The sequence below is a fragment of the Microcaecilia unicolor genome, chromosome 12 (genome assembly GCF_901765095.1).
Source record: "Microcaecilia unicolor chromosome 12, aMicUni1.1, whole genome shotgun sequence".
NCBI lineage: Eukaryota > Metazoa > Chordata > Amphibia > Gymnophiona > Siphonopidae > Microcaecilia > Microcaecilia unicolor.
In genome coordinates, this window is record NC_044042.1 from 49669218 (window position 1) to 49684883 (window position 15666).

Genomic DNA, 15666 nt, shown 5'->3' on the forward strand with positions numbered 1-15666 from the left:
ACAAAAATAAATTCTCTTCTTTCTTTTCCTTGCTCAAGACTTTGCTCTCCATTTCTATTCTTCACTGAAAGATTCCTTTAGGATATACAGGCTTGGAAAATACCCCAGTAAGCATCTGAACAAACTCTTGAGTTCTGTTTCCATTTCTGGATAGGGACACATGTCTCTTTAAGGCAATCCCATTTCTGAATCACTCTAGCCTGCTGACCCAAAGCAGGATGCTGCAGAGATGCAGGAGCCAGCAAAGTATATCCACTGTGGAAAGCCTGACCTACAGTGGCATCCAGCATCTCATTGGCAGCTCAGATTTACTGCAAGGTCTTATCAATATGACCTTTAAAAGGGAATTATCTTGAAAGCTGTTGGATAGCAGGAGAGAGAGGAATGGAGGGTAGAGCAAGACGCATGGGAGAGGAGAGGGCACAGAACAGAAGTCACTCTGCAATTCCTATAGCAGAGATTCTCAGCTCAGGGGAGGACACACAACTTTTCATTGCAGGGTCACCAAACAATGCAAAGTAGGGCTGTTTGTGCCATGTGTATACAAACACTACAGTAAACCAGAACTGTGTGTGACCTTTGCTGAGAGCCCCAACACTATGGCACGGTCCTCCTAGGACCAGTGTTTAACTTGTTAGGACCCTGGGCAGAAATTTAGGAGGGAGCCCAAAGCCCACTATCAGGCTATTTCTTCTTCAGCTTCAGGTAGGCTTGGAGGACTGAGTATAATTGGTCTGCTTGCACCTTTCTAATGCCGGCACTGCAGGGTCCTAACCAAGGAAGCAAAAGAGTGAAAGGGACAACATTTCAAAAAGACATGGAACAAATTGGAGAAGAAGAAAAACGACGAGGAAAGAAAGGCTGTGGGGAAAAAAAATCCCTCCTGAATCAGCGCTCGCCAAACTGCAGCAAGCCGGTGGTAAGTGAGCTTCCATTCTGTTTGCTCTGACTATAATCCTACTTCTCTCATGGTCCCACTTTATGTTACTAGAGCCTTTTTCTTTTTGTAGGTTACTCATTTCTTATTAGAAAATTCTTCCTGAGACCCTTTGATACCTAGAAACCGTTGCTTAGCGTTTACAAAACGTAAAATGCTCAGAATATCAGTCTTCTTATTTTTGCTTGTCTGTTGAGGTGTCTCTGGTTGGTCAGTTGTTTATCACAGCAGCTTTTATAATAATAATTAGGATTTTTAGACTTGTCTTTTCAAAATAATGGTCAAGATAGTTTGGAACAGCTTTTAGTAATACAGGTACCAAAGATTTTAGGACCTGATATTATTGAAAATGATTGAAGAATGTTCAAGAAGGCTTATTCTCCAGGTTCAACATAATTCTGATTAACTCCAAGTTTAACAACATTCATGGACACTAATTATCTTCTACACATTGTTGTTTAAATGATGTTTACTATCTTACTTTTACACTGTGTAATTGTATTTTTCTGTACTGTAGCCTTCCTACAGATTTGTGTAAGCCACATTGAGCCTGCAACTAGCAGGAAAATGTGAGGTATAAATGTATTAAATAAATAAATAGTCAAACAAAATTATCCAGATAACGGCAGCCATTATCCGGATAATCCCCGTATCTGGCGCTCTATGGGCCAGATTCAGTAAATTGCACACAAAGTTGGGCACTGTTATGATCCGCACTAAGATAGGATTCTGTTATGGGTGGTCTGCGCAGAGCGCCTTTTACAGAATGCTAGTTTGGTGCATTTCTTGTACCTAACCTTTGGCGTGGGAACTTACGCCTGCCAAAAGCTGGTGTTAATTCTCTCACCCAACTGCACGCTATGAAATTTAGGCATGCGTGTTATAGAATAGGGCAGATCCATGTGTAATTTCTAATTACTGTCAATTAGTGCTTGTTAATGCCAATAATTGATTGTTAGCACCTAATTGACTAATTAGTTTTTGCGCAGATCTGGATGACCTATAAAGAATCTGGGAGTGTATGGATATTGAGTGGCACTACATGTCATGGAGTGAGGGTAGAGAAGCAAGTTATCCACTGAGTGGTGATACTCAGATGACTGTGTATACAACTAGCCAGATAAAAATGGAACCGAAAAATTGTTGGCTTAACTTTAGCCGGAGCATTTTGAATATCGCCACTATCCGGATAGAGACGGCATTTGACACTCTAATGCCACTTGCAATCTGGATAATAGCATTGAATGTCTGGAATATTTTTAAATGCCAACCACGGAGTTTAAATATTGACCTGTTAGAGTCTCGATACGTACCTGAGACAACAGTAAGATATCCAAACTGTGTCTATAGGAGAAACAGTATTTGGGTGTGTGTGTGGAGACTCCAACTGCCCCACCACTGAGCCATGGTACCAACCCTCTTTTTTTCCTCTTAATCTAAAATCTTGATTCTTTTTTGCCCTTATAACAGTTCAGTGGTTCCCAAACCTGTTCCTGGAGGCATCCCAGCCAGTCAGGTTTTTGGGATATCCATGATGAATATTCACGAGAGAGATTTGCATGTACTGTCTCTACAGCATGTAAATCTCTCTCTCTCATGAATATTCATTGTGGATATCCAGAAAACCTGACTGGCTGGGGTGCCTCGAGATTCAGGTTTGGGAACCCCTGTATTAGTTGTTTCCACTCCTACTTCTACAGATCTGTTTGCTTGGTTCTACTCCTGAGCTACTGGTCTGTTTTCATTCTTATTCTGGGATTCTGATGATCTTGTTTTCACCTGCTCACAGAACTGCCAAGTGACTCAGTTCCAGGAGAGAGATGGTAGGCCAGTCCTTGTTTTCTGACCACCCTATCCTAGGGCATTATAAAACCAGCAGCACTGATTTCAATAGGCAGAATCAAGGGCTACAAATCCCACACTGCTTTGTGACGTAAGTTCAAAACCAGTTAGGTTTTCCGGATATCCACAATGAATAATCATGAGAGAGATTTGCATGCACTGCCTCCACGGCATGCAAATCTTTCTCATGAATATTCATTGTGGATATCCTGAAAACCTGACTGGCTGGGGTGCCTCCGTGTCCAGGTTTGGGAACCACTAATTTATGCTTTACTCATATCAGCGTGACACCTACCATGGGGTTCTAATAAATATCCACTCGTCATTTGTCAATGCTACAGTTATGGTTGGTATGTATTGGTGTGACACCTATGTGGGATTCTGATAAAGATCGGCTCTTCAGCTGTCTGTGCTGTAGTCATACTTGGCAGACTTGGATTTAACAACAAACCAATCCTGTTCATATGAATATTACTGTATTATAATCCTTAGCCCACACACTTATGCAACATGCAATAATCAGCCTCAACAGACTCTGTTCTTTTAGGCACAAAAGCCATTGAATTCAAGCAGCACTTGCTGTCATCATAGGCAAAAAACCTTCATAAACTATCTGATAAGGCTCAACACAGTGAGGTTTCAATTTATTCAGATTCATGTGGGTTGGAGCAGGTAAGTATTTCTTTCCAGGCAAGACATGGAAGTCAAATCAGTAAAATACATCTTACTGATTTTCTTTTAGCTACTAACTAAAATTTACTTAAAACATGATTTCACAGTATTGTTACTTTTTTATTTAATCACTAGTAAAAAAAGGCCCGTTTCTGTATGAAATGAAATGAGCGCTAGCAAGGTTATCCCCCCCTCCCTCCCTTGCTCTCTCCCTCTGTCCCCTCCAAGTCCCTTTCCTCCCCTCCGATTTCCTTTCCAGGCCGTCCTCCCTCCCCTCTCCCACTCCCCTGCAACTCACCACTTTGTCCATAAGATTTCAGGTGTTCTCTACAGGCCTGATTGGGGGTGCTGTTTTCTTTTTTTTTTTTTTTTTTTACAGGTGGTGCATTCCCCCCCTCCGAGTTCCAGCCCCCCCTCCCTCCCTCCCTCTCTCCCTCTCTCCTTCCCTCTGTCCGTCCTCCGAGTTCCAGTCCCCCCTCCCTCCCCTCTGAGTTCCAGACCCCCCGCCCCACCTCCAAAATCGCCACCCCCCTCTCTCAGTCTCACAGACACATCCTTGCGATGCCTCCACCCGCGGCCCTCCCCTACACTGGCCACGCCCATCCCCCTACGTGCATGTCGCCCCCTCCAAAATCGCCACCCCCCTCTGCTACCCTCCCCTCCCCCCCTCTTACTGGGGTCCCGGCGGCAGCAGTGAAGAGCGGGCAGGCTCGGCAAATCTGCTGCCTTCCCTTCTCTTTGCTCTGAGCTCTGACTCTGGTCCTGCCCTCATTTCCTGTTTCCGCAAGGGCGGGACCAGAGTCAGAGCTGAGAGCGAAGAGAAGGGAAGGCAGCAGACTGGCCAAGCCTGCTCGCTCTTCACTGCTGCTGCTGCCGGGACCCCGGTAAGAGGGGGGGAGGGGAGGGCAGCAGAGGGGGGTTGGCGATTTTGGAGTGGGGGCGACGTGCATGTAGGGACGTCTCTGCCCGCTCCCGCTGTTCTTCAACTGTCCGCTGTTCTTTTTGCCGGTCACGCACTTCCCGCTTTCTCACTGGGATCGTAACCACCTCATGAGTCCTGATGTCAGGCAAGCAGGTGGCCAGTGACGTCAGCAGGTGGTTACAATCCCAGTGAGACACATGCAAATGTTCAAGTAGCAAATTATTATATTAGATTAATCAAAATTGCAACATAGGTAACCTTTGCATACAAAAAGATGGCATAGTATAATAATTAAACATTAATGAATTAAACAAAGCAATCAAAATGCAATGTTCAGTACACCCAGTAGCCCACAAGTGGGGGTAGCCAAGAAATAAATACCAGAGGAAGCTGGAAAAATAAAAGTACTGTCACTTTAAATCTCATTTGCTGCAATGAGCAAGGTTTACCAGCATGCATACTGCACAATGATATCACTGCATCTTGTGATGGGGGAGGGGGGCACCTCAACCTGGAGGCAATGTCTTCCCAGCTGTCCTCATCAGCCCTCAGCTAGGAAGTTGTTTTGTTTATAGCTCAGATCAAAAACTTTTAACTTGCTCCATCCTTCTGATGGGACATGCCTGTGCTGTGAAAACTGGTGATATTATAAATGAAAAGTGAAGAAAACACAGCCCTCTCTTAGTTAACGGAGGAAAGAGATCGCATAATACTGTGTCAATGGTGGTGCCCCGTGCTTTTCACGGTTTCTTCGCAGCTCACAGTTAAAAAAGTAATCACGGATCAAAAAAATCTCCTGAAATTTTTTTTGTTTTTGCACAACAATCGTTGACTCAGTCAATTGTTATGCAAAACCAAAAAAATTTTCAGGAGGTTTTTTGATCTGTGATTATGTTTTTTAACTATGAGCTGCGAAAAAAAAACGTGAAAAGCACGGCATGTCATCATTGCCACAGTATTATGAGATCTCATTCCTCCGTTAACTAAGAGAGGGTTGTACTTTCTTCACTTTTTACTTATTGAGTTGTCTCGTATTACCAGTGAAGCAGATCTTAGTGGATTTCTACGTTGGATATTATAAATGATCCAAAATGCAGGTCAGTGTAAAGAAAAGAGAGGAAAGAAGCAGAGAGAAAGAATGGAAATGAGATTCTACCAAGGACTAGATGGGCCGTGCAGGTCTTTTTCCGCCGTCATCTACTATGTTACTATGTTTAGCCAGATTTTTTAGAAGTGTAAATACGTTCTTCTGCCATAGCTGTCAGAATGTGCAATGTTTTTACAGCTCTGGAAGGTACTTTTAATCTATTTATGTCCCTAAGCACTTGATAAACTTTTCCTGGAACGTTAGAAGCAGTTATCTAGTGACTGCAACAGAAGGATGGAGCAGCCAGGGGAAAAAGGCTGAGTTAATATGGCTGAAAAAATTACTTCTGTTCCTGCCACAGCATCTTCATCACTGGCTTGGGGGAGCCTCCTATTTCAAACATTGGAGCGCCCCTTAATTTTATGCCAAACAAATTTGTATTGAGTTGTCAAACATTCTCCACCAGACCCTGAAGCAGGCTAACGAAACGCTGGCCACTGTAGGTCACAGTCTTAATTCATGGGAAAGGAAGCACCAGAAAGAAGCTAAGCGAAAGCTGAGAAGCTAAGTAAAAGCTTAAAGTTACTAGCTATAAAAATGTCTGTGTATCAGCAAGTGCAGACAACACGAAACGATTCAATACAAATTTGTTCGGTATAAATGTCTATGTAACAGCGAGTGCAAACAACACGAAACGACTCAATAAAATAAAATAATGAGTGGAAATGAGTGGAGTTGAACGGGTAGATGTGAAGCGTCTGTTCACGTTTCCAAAAAGACTAGGACTAGGGGGCATGCGATGAAGCTACAATGTAGTAAATTTAAAACGAATCGTGTAATTAAACTCTGGAATTCGTTGCCAGAGAATGTGGTAAAGGCGGTTAGCCTAGTGGAGTATAAAAAGGTTTGGACGGCTTCCTAAAGGAAAAGTCCATAGACCGTTATTAAATGGACTTGGGGAAAATCCACTATTTCTGGGATAAGCAGTATAAAATGTTTTGTACATTTTTGGGATCTTGCCGGGTATTTTTTGACCTGGATTGGCCACTGTTGGAAACATGATGCTGGGCTCAATGGGCCTTTGGTCTTTCCCAGTATGGCAATACTTATGTACTTATGTACATGGAGAGAACACCAGAGTCAGAGGATGCTGAAGAGCAAACAGCAGATGTACATGGGTACATAAGTATTGCCATACTGGGACTGAACAAAGGTCCATCAAGCCCAGCATCCTGCTTCCAACAGTGGCCAATCCAGGTCATAAATACCTGGCAAGATCCCAAAAAAGTACAAAACATTTTATGCTGCTTATCCCAGAAATAGTGGATTTTCCCCAAGTCCAATTTAATAATGGTCTATGGATTTTTCCTTTAGGAAGCCATCCAAACCTTTTAAAAACTCTGCTAAGCTAACTGCCTTTACCACATTCTCTGGCAACGAATTCCAGAATGGACAGAGAAACGAAGGATACTGCACTGCAGCATAGAGAACAGGCTAAATAGATTTCAGCTTTTAAATTCTCTTTGGTTATTAAGATTTTGGGTGTCTTAGTTGACAGTGCCTTTTCCTTGGCAAATCAAGTTTCCTCTTTAGTTAAGAAATCCCAGTTGTGCATGCCATGATGATTAACATCAAGACTGGATTACTGTAATGCACTCTATATTGGTCTGACTACAAAGGGTCTGACCAGCTCCAGTTGATTCAGAATGCTGCAGCAAGACTCATAGAAGGTTGCAAGTGACGTCACCACATCACACCATTTTTGCAAAAACTTTATTGACTACCAGCACAATACAGGGCTAAATTTAAAACTCTATGTCTGATCTTCAAGGCCCTTAAAGGAAATGGCCCTGATTACTTGAAGATCAGGATGACCCTCTACACACCTCCAAGGACACTAAGGTATTCCCAAGGGGTATCCCTAATCACACCCTTTCCGGAGTAGCTCCCACACTCTGGAAAGCTCTCCCTGAAAGGCTCCGTTTAACACAAGACTATCTGTACTTCAGGAAGCAGGTGAAAGCTTGGCTCTTCAACCAGGCCTTTAATGGAAGAAGTAACTAACTTCTTAGTTTCTCTCTCACACGCACACACACACACTAGCTCAGATAACATTTAATCATCTCTCTGACTTATATGCAACTTTCTTTTAATTAGTCACCTTATTTTCTAACTCCTCTTATTCTCCTATCTATATGTTCCATCTTTGCTTATGCCCTATGCTGTCTATTAAAATGTTCTATTTCATATTGTGTTGACATTGTAAGTAGTATACTATGCCATACTCTGTATTATTTGAATGTTTTTACTGCTGTAATTGTCTATTGCTTATAATTGATTTACTGTTACTGTACATCAGGGCTGCTGAGAGACTGGGCTGGGCCTGGGGCAAGGCCGCCCCCAGGGTCACGCCCCCGCTGCCCCCCCCCCCCCCCGAGGTTGCCGCCGCTCCCCCCCTCCATCCGCCCCCCTCTGTCCGCCACCGGGCCGGGCCCCCTGCATTGAAATCACAGCACCTCTCACTTCCGTGTGAAAGCACTTCAGGCAGCAGCAGATCACCTCCCTTCGGGCCTCCTTCCCTCCCTGTGTCCCGCCCTCGCGGAACTTATGTCAGACAAGGGCGGGAGACAGGGAGGGAAGGAGTCCCAAAGCATGCTCAGTTTCACTTAAAGGAGCATGCACAGGACATCAACAAGAAGAAAGAGCAGGGCAGCAAACGCGGCTGCGCCAGAGACCAGCTATGAAGAAGGCTTTGGCTGGCGGGGGTTGGGGATCCCCACCACCAAAGATATTTGTTTTTGTGGGGCGGGGAGAGTGATGAGGCGGTGAGGGGGAGCGGCAAGGCGATGGGGGACGGGTGAGGTGGCAGACTTAAATGTGCCCCCAACCTCGGGCTCTGGCCCCCTCCCACCGCAAGGTCTGGCTATGCCCCTGCTCTCAGTTGGGGGGGGGGGGGAAGAAGAAACTACGTTTATTTGAATTAACTTTGGCCTTCCAGGCAGCCAGACACTGGAAGGCTCTTGTTGACATTTTTCACTCCTCTCACTTCATTTTCAGGAGAAGGGTTAAAACTTGCCTGTCTCAGAAATTTGTCTTGCATCAAAATCCCCGATTGAAATTATCTTCGCTAGTTCCTTATTCCAGAAGATTGTTCTGGTCTCTTGTGATTATGTTACCTGCTTTGAATTGTGAGGCATTAGCGGGATATAAGACCAGATTCTCATTCTCATTATCTATTCTACTCTCCACAAGAGAGAGCAGGCCAGAGCCAGAGGAATATTTCTTTCAGATACCAAAACACTGGAGTATGCAGAAACTTGCCAGAACTTCTGCCAGAGAATTTTATTGATAGTTGATACTGGAAGAGCAATTTGTGATTTTTTTTCCCCCCCACAGGTGACCATTTCCTTGGTAGGCCTCCATAGGGCACAGGAAGTTTCTAGAGGAGATGCTTGTAATGGCTGAGTACTGTTTCAGACACAGGGAAAGTGAAGAGAAATCGGAGACAGTTGGACGGGAGGATTCCAGTCTCAGACTGGGACAGATTATAAATAGCTGACGGATGAGAAATTTAAATTGTTCTTATGTTAACAGGTGCAGCAAGCATAGAGTTATCATATGATATTGGCTTGTTCTTTTATTGTCCGTACCAGGGGCGTAGCCAGACTTTGGCGGAGGGGGGGGCCAGAGCCCGAGGTGAGGGGGCACATTTTAGCTTCCCCCCCCCCCCCCCGGCACCACCGACCCTCCACTACTGCCAACTTTGACAACCCCTGCCAACGACCCTCTCGACCCCCCTCCCGCCGCCAACCGTCCCCCGCCGTGGGCTACCTTTGCTGGCGGGGTCCCCAATCCCCGCCAGCTGTAGAGGTCCTCTTCTTCCTCCGAAGGCTTCATCCTATTTCTGACGTCCTGCACGTTGTACGTGCAGGACGTCAGACTCACAGAAACAGAACGAAGCCTTGCAGATCAGCCAGCAACGAACGTCAGACTCACAGAAACAGAACGAAGCCTTGCAGATCAGCCAGCAACGAACGTCAGACTCACAGAAACAGAACAAAGCCTTGCAGATCAGCCAGCAACAGACGTCAGACTCACAGAAACAGAACGAAGCCTTGCAGATCAGCCAGCAACTTCGTTCTGTTTCTATGAGTAAACAGAACGAAGCCTTCAGAGGAAGAAGAGGACTTCCTCGGCTGGCGAGGATTGGGGACCCCACCAGCAAAGGTAGCCCACGGCGACGGCGGGGAAGGGTTAGAGGGGGGTCGAGAGGGTTGTCGGCGGGGGGTCCAGGGTCAAATCTACGGGCGCCCAGGCCCCACCTGGCCCCACGTAGCTACGCCACTGGTCCATACCATACAAAGTGACCTCCCATATTCCTTAAGTGCTGTTGCTCTTACTGTTTGGATAGGCCTCAGCTGTACGTTGCCTACAGTTTAAGGCATTGCAAGGAATAGAGCAGAGTGGCAGAGCTGAGATGCTGGGAGTGATCTCTCTGCATTGTGCCTGCAATTGTAAAAGAAGGTGCAGTGTCTGAGCATGGTGAAATGCCAGAACCTGGTGCTGTGGTTATAGCCAGGACAGTGGTCTGTAAAAGTTCCATTTACTGGTGTGCACTGTTACTACATCTTTCATCTGGAGAATCACAACACCTGGTAACTTACACTGGGACCTACTGGTTAAAGGCTTGATGCAAGAAAACTAGGCATTGTACTAAAAGGGAAAAGCACAAAAACAGCATTCAATAAAAATCTTGATACCGGGTGATTATTCTGTTTTATGTGTGGAGAAAGAGAAGATCCTCAAATATCAACCGATGCAATCAGAAGCCAAGAAAATGTGACGGAAAGATATTTATTTATTTTTAGAACATTTATACCCCGCCTTTTGCCACGTGAAGCAGCCCCAAAGCAGCTTACAATGAACTAAAGAAAATCAATTACAATGACAGAAGAAGGCATAAGGGAAGGGAAGAGAAATACAACACTTAGTTAGGGGAAAGGAAGCAAAAAGAAGGGAAGGGAAGGAGGAAGAAGTCCAGAATCAGATGCCAGATGAATCAGATCTTGACTCGCCGAATCACAGGAAATCGGAGCCTGCGACCAAGAGGAATCAGGGCCCCGTCAGCAAGCAACACTCTCCAGGCACGAAGCAGCCACAGAGGAGGAGACCAGCAGCCAGCATCGCCGTAGACGACCACCCCAGGCCAGCAGCTGAGCCGAGAAGGCCACTCGATATAGATGATCCCATCATGGCAGGGAGCCGTTGACCGACTACTCCTATGGCGCACTGATGAGGAGCCGTTACTGGTCGGGCAAAAGAAAGAACCGAACGGCCAGAGAGACCATCCTGCAGAGCTGGAAAAAACAGGAGCACCAGACAGCAGCAAATACGGCTCCTCGGCTGTAGCATCTCCGCACAAGGGGAGCTAACTGTCCGGCGATTGTTCAAAATGGGAGGTCCGGGAGGCAGGCTGAGTCAGGGCCAATCCGCCGTAGTTGGATGGTGGTTGGGCCGAGGAAACGTCAGAGACGAGCGAATTCAGCTGATTTTCAGTTTGTTGCATGTCGGATCACCTCAGTCAGCGGGAAAGCAAGCAAAGATGGGCCAATTCAAGTCTGAGTGACTGCCCTACGAGGAACTCAAAGCGGGCGGGATAGTAGGTTGCTTGGTTAAAAAGACATAGGAATTGTACTAGTTGAGTTGTACTGGGTGCATTTGGTTTGATTTTTAAAATACTTTCAAGCGCACCTTGCTGTGCGACCATCCGGAAGGCATTGTTGTTTGGCAGAATTCATTAGTGGTAAATCTGAGCCACTGAGGATACCCTGGCATAGGAGTACGGTTTATTACTGTCGTGGAGGGGCATAATCGAATGGCACCGGCCAAATAGATGACCGGCCATCTATTTGGCCGGCGCCACAAAGAGCAGTCCCGAACCGTATTATCGAAAAAGATGGCCAGCCATCGTTTGTTTTGATAATATGGTTGGGGCCAGCCAAATGTCAGATAATGGAAACTAATGCCGGCAATCTTAAACCTGGCCAAATCCAAGGCATTTGGTCGTGGGAGGAGCCAGCATTTGTAGTGCACTAGTTCCCCTGACATGCCAGGACACCAACCGGGCACCCTAGGGGGCACTGCAGTGGACTTCAAAAATAGCTCCCAGGTGCATAGCTCCCTTACCTTGGGTGCTGAGCCCCCCAAATCCCCCCAAAACCCACTCCCCACAACTGTACACCACTACCATAGCCCTTAGGGATGAAGGGGGGCACCTACATGTGGGTACAGTGGGTTTGGGGGGGGGTTGGAGGGCTTAACATTTACCACCACAAGTGTAACAGGTAGGGGGGGTGGGCCTGGGTCCACCTGCCTGAAGTGCACTGCACCCACTAAATACTGCTCCAGGGACCTGCATACTGCTGTCAGGGAGCTGGGTATGACATTTGAGGCTGGCATAGAGACTGGCAAAAAGATATATTTATTTATTTTTGGGGGGTTGGAAGGGGGTTGGTGACCACTGGGGGAGTAAGGGGAGGTCATCCCCGATTCCCTCCGGTGGTCATTTGGGGCACATTTTTAAAGCTTGGTCCTGAAAAAAAAGGGATCAAGTGAAGCCGGCGAAATACTCGTCAGGGCCGGCTTTCTTTTTTCCATTATCGGGCGAAGCCGGCCATCTCGTGAGCACGCCCCGGTCCTGCCCCTGTCCCGCCTTCGCTACCCTACCGACACACCCCCTTGATGTTTGGCCGGCTCCGCGACGGAAAGCAGTTGGCGCCGGCCAAAATCGGCTTTTGATTATACCGATTTGGCCAGGTTCAGGAGATCGCCGGCCATCTCCCAATTTGTGTCGGAAGATGGCTGGTGATCTCCTTCAAAAATAAGCTGGATAGTGGGATAGATTCAGTAAATGGTGCTCAAAATTTGACGCTGAAAAAAAATCAGCACTATGTGATTCTATAAAGGGCTTAGCGCCAATTTCCCTGCCTAACTGTAGGCAGCAGACTTATGCCTGCTGAAACCTGGTATAAACGCTGGCACCCAAGTTATGTGTACTGAGGTCATATTCTATAATTCAACGTGCAACTTTTTGGAATGTCTCGGAGACACCCGTGGCCATGCCCCCTTTTGAGTTAGGTGCCAATTAACATCAATAATTGGTTGTTACCACTCAATTGACGCTAATTAGCTCATTACTCAATTAATTTGCAAGCGCATCTTGGGTGCACAATTTTGGGCACGATATATAGAATCCATGGATGTGTGTGCAAAGCTAGTTCCGTCCACAAACTCATCAATGGATTGCAAGTAAGGTAGCAGTACTGCTTTGCTGCTGGCTTCAGATTGTTTCCCCTGATACTAGGGCCAGTGCAGGGAGCCAGGGTCCTAGAGCTGAAAGTCATAACACTGGTTAGCAATAATAGCTGGGTGCTAAAAGAATTCTGTCCTTTGTTTTGGTTAGTGTCCTTCCCCCACCACCAGCATTGCCATCTATTAGAGGCTCTGAGATTTTTTTTCACAGGTTGTTTCTCATTTTTGTTACTCTTTCTAATTTTTATATTGTTTTTTTGTAATTCTTTGTTTCTTTCTTAGCAATTAGTGTCACAACCCTAGCTCTCAGCTATTTTTACAAGGGTTGAAATTCTCATTCCAAACCCTGAACCTCTTCAGCAAGGAGAGCTGTATAAACGTATGTATTTAAAAAGTTATTAGGATGGGAGGAGACATGGCCTGTGTTTCAGAAACAATGCCTTTGTCAGGGGTCAACAGCACAGGGTAGCAGTAGGTAGATGCAGAGCCCCTTTCCTTTCCACCAGTGGCGTAGCCACAGGTGGGCTTGGGTGGGCCGGGGCCCACCCACTTAGGGCTCAGGCCCATCCAACAACAGCACATGGTAATGAAAATGCTGCTCTCCACAACAATACTGGCAACTTCGCATGCTCAGTTTTCAGCACATGCCTGCTGCAGACTACCAAGGTGGAGACTGGAGAGAAGCATTTTCCCACCAGCTGAGATATTTTTTTGATGTGGGGGTGGGGGAGAGAACATTTGGTGCCCACCCACTTCTTGCCTAGGCCCACCCAAAATCTGCTGTCTGGCTACGCCCCTGCTTTCCACCCTTCTTTTCAAAGTTACTCTTACGAACCTTTCACTGTCCATGTTATTCGAAAACCCCAGAAGGCATGGGTTTGAAGTTGAACCCTGGCTAGAATCAGGGCTGTTCTCTGTCTTGTTCTATCCTTTTTCCACTCTTGTTTATTTTCTCTTTCTCCCCATTTCTCTCCCCAGAGTAGCCAAAATTATATCCAAAGACAACTTGAAGGAGGGCAAAATAGGGATCTGCAGCTGCCTACTGCTACCCTGCACTGTTGACCCCAGATGCAAGCATTGTTGCCAAAATACAAGCCATGTAGGGTCCCATCCTAATAAAGTTGTTGGGGGTTCACCAACTTCTGCCTACGCCTGTCACCTTTTTCTTTGCTTCTTGCTGATCCTTGGGTGGACATTTGCCCTCGTTTGTGCTGTTGCATTTCAAATTTAACAGAAGATTCAAATTATTTTATCAGTGACATTGGAAATAAAAGTACTCACAGCATATACCTCTTTTTGAACCAACCAATAAACAAAACGAAGTCCTGATTTATTTTTAATAAATGGAAGCTCTGAAGCCAGTGATCTCTAGCTTCTGGGCTGCAATTACACATAACTTGCTCCCAAAATAGACCTAGGGCCCTGTTTACTAATGCGTGTTAGCATTTTTAACGCGCCTACAATTAGCGCGTGCATTAACCATGTACGCGCTTATAGGGATATTATAGGCGTGTACACGGTTAACACGTGTACATATTTAATGCGCATTAAAGACGTTAACGTGCCTATAATACGGCTTAGTCAACAGGGCCCTTAGTGTACACAAATATAATCTCATGCATATTCACTGTGAATATCCTGAAACCCTACTGGCTGTGTGGGGTTAATGGGACAGGTTTGGGAACAACTGTACCAGACCCTGAAAAGTCACTTTGGCATACAAACACATATGCAGATCCAGACTGTGAAGCCTGAAGCTGCAGAAGGGCAGATGTCCTGCAACTAGAGAGTAACAGATAGCGATGGTAGCATGCAATGCAGTGGCACTCTCTCCTCCAATCACCCAGATGGAAAGCATGCAGGATCATTATAAAGAGAGCTTCAAGGAGATGATGTTTTTGGAGTCCCCAGGCCCCCTGGGACTCGAGCATCAGCTCAGTGTAGGAAAGAATGCAGAAGAGAAAGTCGCTGAAAGACTGTAGAGGGTATTTACTACAGCATACTGGGTCCCAGAGGATTGAGTTCAGAAAGCTGAGCTAGTTTCGTCCCTCCTAAAGACAAAGCCAGCTAACTGCTTTCTGCTAAATGTCCACAGAGTCCCACTTGGGCCTCTCAGATAATGACAAGAAATAAACCTTATTCACAGCTACCATTCTGGGAAGCCATTTTTTTCCTCTGCCCCTTCAAAGAGACTGTGTTTGAGATAGGTCTCTGATTGTTATTAATAATAATAATAAACATTAAATGGGTCTTTTCAATCTAATTCCTGAGTTTGTCTCCTTCAAAGTGTTCTCTCAAAACAGGACACGTAAGCAGGTACATGAAGGCAAGACTGAATTATATGGGAGTATTATCTCTGCACTTTGGACTCCTCCCAAGAGTCAAGACCCCTTTCCATTTCCTCTCTCATCCCTGAACGGGTTGCTTAACCTCCCTGTCTTCAGATTGAAGAATGGAAGTTCTTTAGGACAGGAACCTTCCAGGATTTGGGTTTATTTTTACAGACCCTGCAGCTCTCTATGGAAAATAGATACTAAACAAATCTAGAAGGCAGCTCCAATGAACATGCTAAGAAAAATGTGACTGCGTGCTTCTAGGCAAAGAGATTTCTTGACATTTTCATAGCTCGTCACCCTTCCCTCTGGCCTCAGCCCCTCCCTTTGATCATTTTCAGAAATGCTAAACGATCCTCTATTACCTTTCTCAACCTACACTTCCCCAGCTGTAAAGGGGTCAAATACAAACACATAAGTCCAGCTTTTCCTACATGGGCACGAGGATGTGGAATGCCCTACCAACTCACTTGAAAACGATCAACGAACTAAATTGCTTCCGCAAAACTCTGAAAACCTATCTCTTTAATAAAGCCTTCCACGAGAACCCATAATGACTGGA